Source organism: Chelonia mydas, chromosome 5 (genome assembly GCF_015237465.2).
Source record: "Chelonia mydas isolate rCheMyd1 chromosome 5, rCheMyd1.pri.v2, whole genome shotgun sequence".
Classification (NCBI taxonomy): Eukaryota; Metazoa; Chordata; order Testudines; family Cheloniidae; genus Chelonia; species Chelonia mydas.
In genome coordinates this window covers 120,015,216-120,026,366 of record NC_051245.2, presented here as the reverse complement: position 1 = coordinate 120,026,366, position 11,151 = coordinate 120,015,216, and the positions used below count along the sequence as shown (strand labels likewise).

The 11,151-nt window shown below is 45.2% G+C and overlaps 1 long non-coding RNA gene across 2 annotated transcripts; it reads right to left on the bottom strand.

The window, feature by feature from the left end:
* Positions 1–1,633: 1,633 nt before the first annotated feature.
* LOC122466047 lies at positions 1,634–7,182 on the bottom strand. Of its 2 annotated transcripts, none has more exons than XR_006291257.1 (3): positions 6,667–7,182; positions 3,060–3,195; positions 1,634–1,913 (listed from the first exon to the last, which is right to left on the bottom strand). It is a non-coding gene; the product is annotated as an uncharacterized LOC122466047 (long non-coding RNA). The 2 variants fall into 2 exon arrangements; XR_006291258.1 differs by lacking the exon at positions 6,667–7,182 and adding an exon at positions 4,950–5,141.
* Positions 7,183–11,151: the final 3,969 nt, after the last annotated feature.

Genomic DNA, 11,151 nt, shown 5'->3' with positions numbered 1-11,151 from the left:
GTGGATATTGAAAGGGCCCAACTCCCTGAGAAAACCAACAGGATTTGGAAACCTAACTCCCAAGGCCCCTTTGATGATCCCAACTCATAGTATCAATATCTGCCCTATACAAGCCCTATTACATATTTTATTGGCTCTAGAATACATAGGGCCAAAGTGTGCAGCCATCTCTCGCGTTGGTGAGCACCTAAAGCCAGTCCACTTAAGAAAGCTGCTCCAGTGTAATTAAAGGTGTGATTTCACAGCTGTTTAGTTAAACTGATGCACACATCTGCATGCATGCTCATAATTCAGATTTATTTCAGTTTTGTAAGTCAGTTTGGTATTGGTTCACACAAAACCAAAAAAGCCACTGTAAAAAAACGGTTGTTCCCACAGGGGTTTGCATTGGCTTAGCTAAATTAGTTTCAAAAACTGATTTACATTAAGAGGTGCAACTTTTTCATCTGGACAAGGTCTGATTCACATGACTAGTCCCACTGACTCACATGAGTAAGTGCTTGCCAAGATGAGTAGGGTTGCACAATCTAATAGCAGGGTGGCGGGGGGGGGGGGGTATTAGAATTCAGGGAGAATCTAGCAAAATTCAGAAATTTAGTTTCTTTTTCTGTTCTGCAATCAGTTCACACCAGAAAAAAAATTGCATTGGGTGGCCTCAAAATTAGGAGTCAGATAAATTCTGTAAATAACTCTTGGTCTGTAGCTTGCTCAGAGGCAGTTTGTTGTGAGCACACAGCATCCAAAAGTCAAACGTAGAGCCGTGTTGAGTAGTTTTCATTGGACACCTGCGTCCGCTGACATTGTTCCTGTTTTCATAGGGACACGCCTGAAAAATCACTTTTCATTAATACACTCTGCTATTTGCATACTATCTGCACCTTCCTCCCAGAAAAGCCTCTGTGAGAATATTCACAAAAACAAATACAAATAAGGCTTAAATAGAGCCCAAAAGATTTCAGTTTTTGCTTGTGTCAAGGTTCCTCCCCCACTCTGAACTCTAGGGTACAGATGTGGGGACCTGCATGAAAACCTCCTAAGCTTACTTTCACCAGCTTAGGTTAAAACTTCCCCAAGGTACAAATTAATTTTATCCTTTGTCCCTGGATCTCCACTGCCACCACCAAGCTCTAACTGGGTTTACTGGGAAACGTAGTTTGGACACGTCTTTCCTCCCAAAATCCTCCCAACCCTTGCACCCCACTTCCTGGGAAAGGTTTGGTAAAAATCCTCACCAATTTGCATAGGTGACCACAGACCCAAACCCTTGGATCTGAGAACAATGAAAAAGCATTCAGTTTTCTTACAAGAAGACTTTTAATAGAAGTAAAGAAATCCCCTCTGTAAAATCAGGATGGTAGATACCTTACAGGGTAATTAGATTCAAAACATAGAGAATCCCTCTAGGCAAAACCTTAAGTTACAAAAAAGACACACAGACAGGAATAGTCATTCTATTCAGCACAGTTCCTTTCTCAGCCATTTAAAGAAATCATAATCTAACACATACCTAGCTAGATTACTTACTAAAAGTTCTAAGACTCCATTCCTGTTCTATCCCCAGCAAAAGCAGCATACAGACAGACACAGACCCTCTGTTTTTCTCCCTCCTCCCAGCTTTTGAAGTATCTTGAGTGTTTGCTTAACACAGGTAATTTAATGCTTGGTGATTCCTTAAAGAGGTTGTTTTAGGCAGCTGGTCTTTAAAACAGGCTTCATGCCCCTGGAGTTGTTTTCCCTGAACAGATGTTTAAATTCTTCTGTGTACTCCAGAACCAACCTAAAAAGTGAAGTCCATTTATCACACACCTGTCAATTTCAAGCATTGTTTCCTATAGTCCACCATCTCACCAGTGCCTCCAGCACAGTGTTATTTAAAGGTTCCCATGAATAAATGTCACATTCTGCTCCGTTGCCTACAAAAAAGTATATAACCTTGTGTTAACACCAGTCTCAACCATACATCCTCCCATGTGTCAGTGTTTTGCTCTGCTGCCCCATAGGAACAGGGTGTCCCCCAGGGTGTCCCCCAAGGTGTCCCCCAGCTTCTTCTTGGTTAAGACTACAGGAAAACTTGCCAGACAAACGATGAGGAATCTGGTGGCACCTTAAAGACTAACAGATTTATTTGGGCATAAGCTTTCGTGGGTAAAAAACTCACTTCTTCAGTTCTTCTTGTTTTTGTGGACACAGACTAACACTGCTACCCCTCTGATACTTGCCAAGCAAAACAAATTTAAAGAGGTCTGATCCTGAACCCATGGAAGTGCAAAAGCAGGATTGAGCCCAATTGTTTCACTGACGGTGTTGCATACACCCAATGATTAGGCTTTAAAAAAAAAAAAAAGCTGGGATTTTCAGAGACTTAATGGATTTAGACATGCAACTGCAAAGCTGGAAACCTAACTCCCTTAACCCCATTTCAAATTTGCAATAGATGCAGCAAAGAGGCTGAATTGTAGGAAAGATTTTTATTAAGCGTGCCCAGAAGGCAGTGTTTCGTAGATGTATGGCCCAGCTTGCACTCCTGAGCCCTCTGTCCCACCAAACTAGGCCCCTCCTGAAACCTGATCCCCCTGTCTCCAGATCCCCTCCTCATACTACAGCCCCTTTGAAAATGCCCTCCCCGGCCTGCTATTCTTCTCACCAGTCCTGCGCTGTAAAGTTAAACAAAAACCACCACCACAAGTTACTGTTTGAAAATCATGAAGTTTTTTTACCCTGATGAGGTTTGCTTTTTTCAAGAAGCACTTCCTCCCCCCCCCCCGCCCTTTTTAGGGAGCCGATTGTATTTGGGAGCCAAACCGACAGACAAGGGCTAAGCCTAAACCCCACTGACTTTCAGTGGAACTTGGGTTCCCACCTCACTGGGGTGTTTTGAAAATTTTGCCCAGTATTTTTTAAATAGGAGTGGATTTGACTTGGGCAACACACCCACACAGAACCTCCCTTACACCCCTTCTTGGGCAACCTGGTCTTGGGTCCAGATGTTGAGGAATAAACTGGGGCCCCCTCCCTGGAGCAGGTGAGCAGGGAGGGGCAGTACAAAGGGGGTCACTCACCAGCTGGTGTGCTCCCTCGTGGCCAGGCACAGTGCAGCAGCCTCTTACTTTGCCCCCAATTGACTGCCCTGAGCCTGCAGTGGTTCACCCCTTCTCATGACTCAGCCTTCCAGCCAGATTGCTTATAATCCCAGCCCTTCCAGGTAACAGAGTCCAATAAAACAGAAGTCAAATGATCTTATCCAGGGCCTTAAATCCTACTTCGGGCTCAATAGTCCTTGGCCCCCTCCCTGCATAAGGGGGGGGGCTTTTACATCCCCTTCCTCAGGGACTGGTAGGGGAACCCAGGCCCCCTCCTTCGCTGGGTTCCAGCTCAGAGACCCTATGTTAAGCCTCTAAGGTCTCCTTCCTCAGACTCACTAATGTTTCCTTGGGCCACTTCCCCCTTTCACCAGCCTCAAGGTCACAAACAGTACACTGGATGGGCTCCACAGTTTGGTGGAGCAACTCCTTCAGTGCTTTCTCCCTGGAAGGTCCAGCTCCTTGTACCACTTCCTACCAGTTTGTGGCTGATGCACAGCCCCCACCAGCAACCTGACAGCATTCAGTACCTCACCGACTGGGCAGCCTGTGGCCATTTGGAAGGTCCTTCCCTAAGTCCTTTCTCTGGGAACTCTGCTCCTTGGGAGCACTTCTCTCCAGGAGCATCAGAGGTTTGGTGGAGGAAAGTAGCCCTTTGTCAAACCCAGGCACTAATTAGCTGCCAGCTAGGCAATTAATTACTTTCAGGTGGACTGAGATGGACTCATTCTCCTTATAGCCCACCATAGGCACACTGGGCCCTGACTCCCCTTAAAAGGGCCAGCCACCAGGAAAGAACGGGTGGAGTCCTGCCATCTTCCCCACTCACTCACTGGGCAGGGCATTTCAGTCAGAATAGAGGGTGCATAGAGTAGCCAGCACCCAGTGCCTACTCCAATCCTGGACCAAGGGGGAAGCAGGCATGGAATTACGACTCCAAAAGGTGTCTTAGGCCCAGGGTTCTCACAACAACATTTCTGGTGGCCTCAGAGTGCGTCCACCAACTATTGCACTTACACTTTTTCCTAAAATTATTTATTTTTCCTAAAGTTAATAAAGTAATATGCACATATATACATCATTGTAATTTATTTATGTTAGGTTTGGGGTGGGGTTTTTTGTTTTGTTTTTTTGCAGACTCAATAACAAAAACCATGCACAGTTCTCGCTCTCTAGTCTTTACTGGACCTAACAGAATAGAAACACAAATAAGATGCTTTGCACCTTTATTATTTTATTATTTATTATTATTGTTTCTTTTGCTTTTTTGGTAAAAGTGGCTGTCTGTATAACAATTCTGAAGTAAATTTAAAAATGCTTTTACACAATAGAAGTCCAAATAATAATGGAAAACATCTCTCTAGGTGGGGCTTGGGTCTGGGGAAGGGAGTGGGAAGGAGGCATGGCTGCAGCTGGTTGGTGGCACCTCCAGGCAGGTGTGGGGGCTCCAGGCTTCAGCCAACCCAGGGCTCCTCTGGGCAGGTGGAGGGGGGGGAGGGGCAGGTGCTCAGGGCTTCTCTGGGCTGGGGGCTTGTGACTCCGGGCACAGGGGATCTTGGGCCTCCAGGTGCCAGGGGCAGGAGCGCAGGCAGAAGGGCTGCAGTCGGGGGCTAGCCTCCCCAGTGGGGGCTCCACCCGCTGCCCATGAGCCTGCCACTCGCCTCCTCACTCCCCTGCCACAGACACCCCCCTGCCCGCTGCGAGAACTCCCGCTGGCTGGTGGCTCACCCCTCACCTCCTCACTCCCCCGCTCGCAGCCAGACCCCCCTGCCCACCTCCTCACCCTGCTGCTGGCTCACCGCTCGCTCCTTACTCCTCCACCAGGGCCCCCCCGTCACTTGCCTCCTCACCCCCTCCTCGCAGCCTCACCTGGCTCCTTACGGGTTGTGTCCCCCACCTGTGTCTCTGGAGAGGCAGCGCATGCAGGAGCAACAGGGAGGAAGGAGAGGGGCTGATGCTGCGCAGGAAACTGCCATGGCCGCATCTGAGAAACAGTGGCTTAGGCACAGTGCTAACTGGAACCACTGGCTCAGGGCCGAGCCAATAAGTACAATCTAGCTCACTGATTTTTCTAGCTATGCCATGCAGGGACAGACGCCTCAGTAAAACAGCCAGAAGAGCAGCCCGTTAAGATAACATTCACCAGAAGAGATGCTGATGAGCTAACACAGGACAAGAAGGCAGATTGAGGAAATCTGAGCTGTGTCATTAAATGCCAATAGTCATCTGGGATAGACCCACAGCTGTGGTTAGTGACCACACCTAGGGCTAGAAGACTGTTTTGGAGCTCAGTTCTGCAAACCCTTACTCCCCTCAGTAATCTTTTCCCTCTGAAGAAATCAAGGGAGGAATTGTGCTTCAGAGAGAGACCTCTAAGGCAGTGTCCCTTGGGGCTACTTCTGGGGTGTTGCAGATGTTGCTGGGCAGCTTTAGAGCACAATCCTAGTGTATGCCTAGAGCACAATCTAGTCTGTAAATGTATTCTACAGATCTAGTTATGACCACTAAAGCTGGCTAGGTGACTGTGCTGGGGCCTCCTTCCACAAATCCTTGCTCACATCAGAAGCCTGTAATCCCACTGAGGTCAGTCAGACTGACTAGCTGAGTAGGGGTTCACAGAATCAGCCCTTCAAACTGAATACAGAGGGTTAATTCCATGCTATCCACATGCCTGTCTCATTGTCATGGATATTTGCCATTTTCTGTTCTTTGTTAAAATGTTGACAGGATTGTGAAGCTTGACGTATGCAGTGAATTATTCTTTCACAGTGTACCGTTGTAACCTTTCTATATTTTGGATATTTCTGCTCCTCAGACTTTGCACCTGTTTCCTCCCTCTTGTGATTATAATTTGGAGTCTGAAGAACTGCCCACAGCAGCTGAGCTTCCCTCTTCCCCATGCAACCTCTCTTGTCCTGTCCCCTCTCCTTCCTCCTGCCTGCAAATGTAGGGACACATCTGACTGAAAGTGTGGGAGCAGTCTTGCTTTCTTAACTTTGCTTTAAAAGCCTGTTCCATTAAGTTGTGGATTCGCATCCTGAGATTCTTGCAACTGGGTGCAATTTATAGTCGAAGACCACTCTTACACACTTTGGTGAGCACGTGACTTCAGAGATAGCACTTATGTACGTGCTCACCAAAGTGAGTAAGAGTTGTACAGTATAGCCCTATATAAGTAAAAGAGATGCCATTCTGGATATACAAGGACACCCCTTACTGAGGTCCATGAGAGCAATGGAAAGTTGATGTAATGTCATCTGAAATTTCTACCAGGGATTGTTAAAAAATAGTCTCTATAGTTGCATTAGCAGATCTATTCATATATTTCATTATAATTAACATGACCCTGATGGAAGTAAGATCTATACAGGGACAGGCCAGATGCTGCTCACACTTTGCTTGAGTCAGGTACTTGCACGGAGCAGAATGCAGTCAAACTTCTCATTCTGCTCTCTGGGAGCAGGGCTCTGGGAGACCAAAGACCCACTTACTCAGATTCCATGGTTTTCTATGCACCTATCATAGACTCACCATCTCCGAGCACCTATTTATAGCAAGGCTTAGTGTTGCAGCCCCTCTGCCTCACCTTCCTCCTCCGGACATCAGTGGTAGATACAGTAACATGGTCCTCCAGCCAGGTCACATGAAGGGTTCCACTTCTTCCACAGTAACAATGTCCAAACGCAGCAGAATAAAAACTCTTCCACCCTGCCCAGGCTCAGTCCTCCACAGGTTCCTTGCTCTTCCCCGCCTTGTTACAGAGGGCTGCTTCTGAGGGTTTTCTCCATGAAGGCCCCGCTTCTCCTAAAACAACGACTCTCAAGTCTTCATCCCTGTAGCTTCTCTTTTCCAGGCCTACTTTAGGACTCTGCTTCTCCCCAGCTGCCCTCTCCCTTCAGGAACAGTACCAGGTACAAGTTCCTTCCCACAAGTCCCTCTTTCATTCCTTTCCTAAAGAGCAGAAAAACCCCTCTATTTCTCTCTTAAGTATCCTCTGCCACTTGCCCCGCATGCCTTCCTTTACAGAAACTGCCCAGTTGGGTTTAATCCTTTATTACCTGTTTCCCCACCAGGTGCCAGGGAATGGGCTAATTGGTATCACCAGCTCCCCTTAACCCTGTCACTGCCAGTGTGGGGTATGCACTCTACCACAGCACCCTAGAGCCAAATTCTGGAGAAACCCACTCCCTGACTGTATGGGAAGGGTTTGTTTGGGTGGGTTGAGGAAAAGGTAGGAGCATGACCCACGAGTCTATGGACTGCATGGATCCATAGGACACTACCTATGTTAGAACAGACAGGAGCAAACCTGGTGTAGCATTGCCCCCATCTTCCTTTGAACCCACAGACTTTACATTGTACAACTATTGCTCAGTTGGTGCCTTGTGGGGTTTCAGAATTTAGGAGAGGCTAAAGGAAGAACTGGAAAAGAGCCATTCTGACTAGTATTGCTACCTGGTAATCCTATAGGGTTTTTCCTTCAGAGTGAGGGGAATAGAGCAACACAGGCATGAATGGGAAGACAATGGCAGCATGATGTCTCTCCAACTGCACAATGGGGCAAGCCTTCCACATGGATGCCCTAAAATATGCTGATCTAGGGACAGGAACAACCGCCTGCCTCTGCTCGCTCTCCTCCAAGGGAATGACGGTTAGAACAATCTGGGAGAGGAATCTCATTATCTTTCCTTAGTAAATATTCCTCTCCCATAGGTTTTTCCCACTCAAGGGGATAATCTGGTCCAGATCTTTAAAGGGATTTAGGCACCTAATCCCATTAATCAATCACTGGGAATTAGATGCCTTAATCCCTTTGAGGTTTCAGGCCTCAACCAATTACCGATGTTGAATACTTACTCCAATCATCATTCCTTAATCTCCCTCAAGTACAGCAGCAGAACTGTATTCATAGCTATTTAATGCAATCCTTGATTTGTTTGTTTTTTCTCCATTTGCAGGGTTCTGCCAGGTCTTAGTCCAATGCATGATTCCAGATATGATGCCTTAGAACTGCAATGGCAAGAGTGGCGTTTTTCACAGTGCCCGTGCCATGTGTGTGCTCGGTGCATGAACTCCTTGGGTAGCTTCCAATGGGTGGGGGAACACAGCCAGTCATTAAGTTAAAAGTTGAAAAGGTCGAGTATTTGTCAAGACTGGTAACTTATCCTACTGTCAATCTTAGGAATGAGAATGTGACATTGTAAGAAAACTAGCTCATTGTTTCAGAGTAACAGCCGTGTTAGTCTGTATTCGCAAAAAGAAAAGGAGGACTTGTGGCACCTTAGAGACTAACCAATTTATTTGAGCATGAGCTTTCGTGAGCTACAGCTCGCTTCATCGGATGCATACTGTGGAAATTGCAGAAGACATTATATACACAGACACCATGAAACAATACCTCCTCCCACCCCACTCTCCTGCTGGTAATAGCTTATCTAAAGTGATCATCAAGTTGGGCCATTTCCAGCACAAATCCAGGTTTTCTCACCCTCCGCCCATCCACAGACAAACTCACTCTCTTGCTGGTAATAGCCCATCCAAAGTGACCACTGTCTTCACAATGTGTATGATAATCAAGGTGGGCCATTTCCTGCAGAAATCCATTGTTGACACACTTTTAAAGACAGCATTTCCCTTAGCTACCATAACAAACTGTATCTTTTTCCACATGAATATTTATAGCTGGGCAAATACAGAAAAAAAATATCCATGACCATTCAAATTGTTTAAACAAAGTCACTTAGTTTCTGGGCCCATTTTAGGATCACTTCACACAGATATTCCGCCTTTGATCCAGGAAACGCATATGCTTAATTTTAAGCACAGCAGTCGTCCCGTTGAAGTCTATGGGATTACTCATGCACTTAAAATTAAGCACACGTTTAAGTGCTTTGCTCAATCCAGACCGTTACAAAGAACTTTGCTGGCAAGAATATTTGCAGAAAGAGCAAATTATAAACGTATATTGCAGAATATTTGCAGAAAGAGCAAATTATAAACACATATTGCAGAAAGCAAATCTAGATTTCATAATAAGGAATATTCAAATTGGAATGCTGGCTTTAAAAGTTCCACTTCTCCCGTCAGGGCACAGAAACATATCATCTGAACCATGTGTGCAATCAAAACAGCTCAAATGTTTCATATTGACTATTTGCAATCACGAATGAGCTCCGGACCAAGAATTATTTGCAGAAATTATTGTTTTGAATTGTTTTGAATAAGGAACAAAAATGAAAATTATGATTTGCTCATCAACAATTCACAAGCAGAATAAATTGTTTACCATAATTTTTTTCATCCAGTTCTTATATTATGCTAAAACAACGAGGAGTCCTTGTGGCACCTTAGAGACTAACAAATTTATTTGGGCTTATGCTTATGCCCAAATAAATTTGTTAGACTCTAAGGTGCCACAAGGACTGCTCGTTGTTTTTGCTGATATAGACTGACACGGCTACCACTCTGAAATATATTATGCTACTTACTGTAACTCTTACAGTAATAATCTTACTTAATTTTCCTGAAACACTTCTGGTTTTTACTATAATGAAATCTGCCCACAAAGAACAGATGGAAGTCCATTGCTTACAAGAAGTTCTAATAAACCTGGAGCAAAGTGGCACACCTTGCATGATAATTTGCAGTTGACTTTTAAACCACAAGTTTGTATAACTAGAGTAGTTTCTTATACAAGTTTCACTGCACCTGGGATTCTAACTAATAATGAACAAACGTCAGACAGCTTGGTTTAGAAGCCTGGATGCCTGTGTAAAAGCTTATAACAAACTTTATAAAGCATCTTAGTCTGGAAACTGGACTGGAAATCATATGAATGTTAGTTTTCTTATGAGATTTCTAGCATGTCCCAGTTTCAAGTGGGTGCGAAATGCCACATAAGTACGCTGCTAACAAAGAGCACGATTTCTCCTTGCAGTCCCAGCTGAAAACCAGGAATTGCTGAGGTACACACAAGGAAAAAGTGGAGTCTGGTGGCACCTTAAAGACATTAATTTCAAAGGGAATTAGCAAGCTTTCCCAAACCTCAGGAAAGGATGTGGGTCCCGCTAATTGACATTGTGAGCCAAGGTTTGAGTCATTCTTATTTTATCACAGCTGCTTCACCCAACTCTAATTGGTGAGTGTGTGTGTGTGTTTCTGGAAAGCTCAATTTTTCTATAGGCTGGATTGGTTCTTTTCCATGTTCAAAACATCTCTCCCAACCAAAGAAGCCAGGAACCTGCAAAGATGCACCTTGTGATCTAAAGGGGTGCCTTCCTCAAAGGAAAAAAATGGGGAAGGGTGGGGGGGAAAGCCAGGGATAAATAGGATGGGGAAGAGGATAAGAGTGGGAAGTAGATGGAAATGAATTTTAAAAGCATGAGAAGAATGGAGGAAAAAGAAGAAACAGAAGAGTGAATTGAGTGCATTTGTAGGAGGTAGATATAATACAACTAGGTGCTGGAACATTTTCTCCTTCTATCTTTGCTAATGCACCTCAGTCATGACCTACAACACCCTTGCCCCCAGTGCTGGGGTACTCTTACTACTTTTGATTTTATGATATGCCATTGTACATTAGGAATGGAGACAACCACACTCACGCACACACACCCCTTCTTTCTCTCTCCCCCACCCCATCCCCCCATTTCTTTCTGGCTCCCTTTGAATTTTTTCTCTGTACAAAACAGTTGTCTTCTACAAGTCATGCTAACCAAGGGTGATGGCTTGGTAACCAATGATTGCAGGTCCCACAGGTTGAAGCCTTTTTAAATCTGAAGCAGTAGCTGAATGGAAACGGCATCTAGAGCAATATTGGATTCCCAGAAGTGAGGGGTGCAGAGGTGAGAAATCTGGTAAGGTACAAATTCAGGGTCTAGTCCTGCTGCCCTTACCCCCTGGGAACAATGCTGTTGCCTTTAGTAAGATAAAGCTGCCGGTCATACTATAGGCCAATGATAAAAGGTGGAGTGTCATTCTTTCTGTCTGACAACTAAATCGTCTTGGAGAAGTTAGGAAAAGTCTGAGAAGTGAACGATTTGGATCTTTCTAGCTGCTATTTACCGCTCAG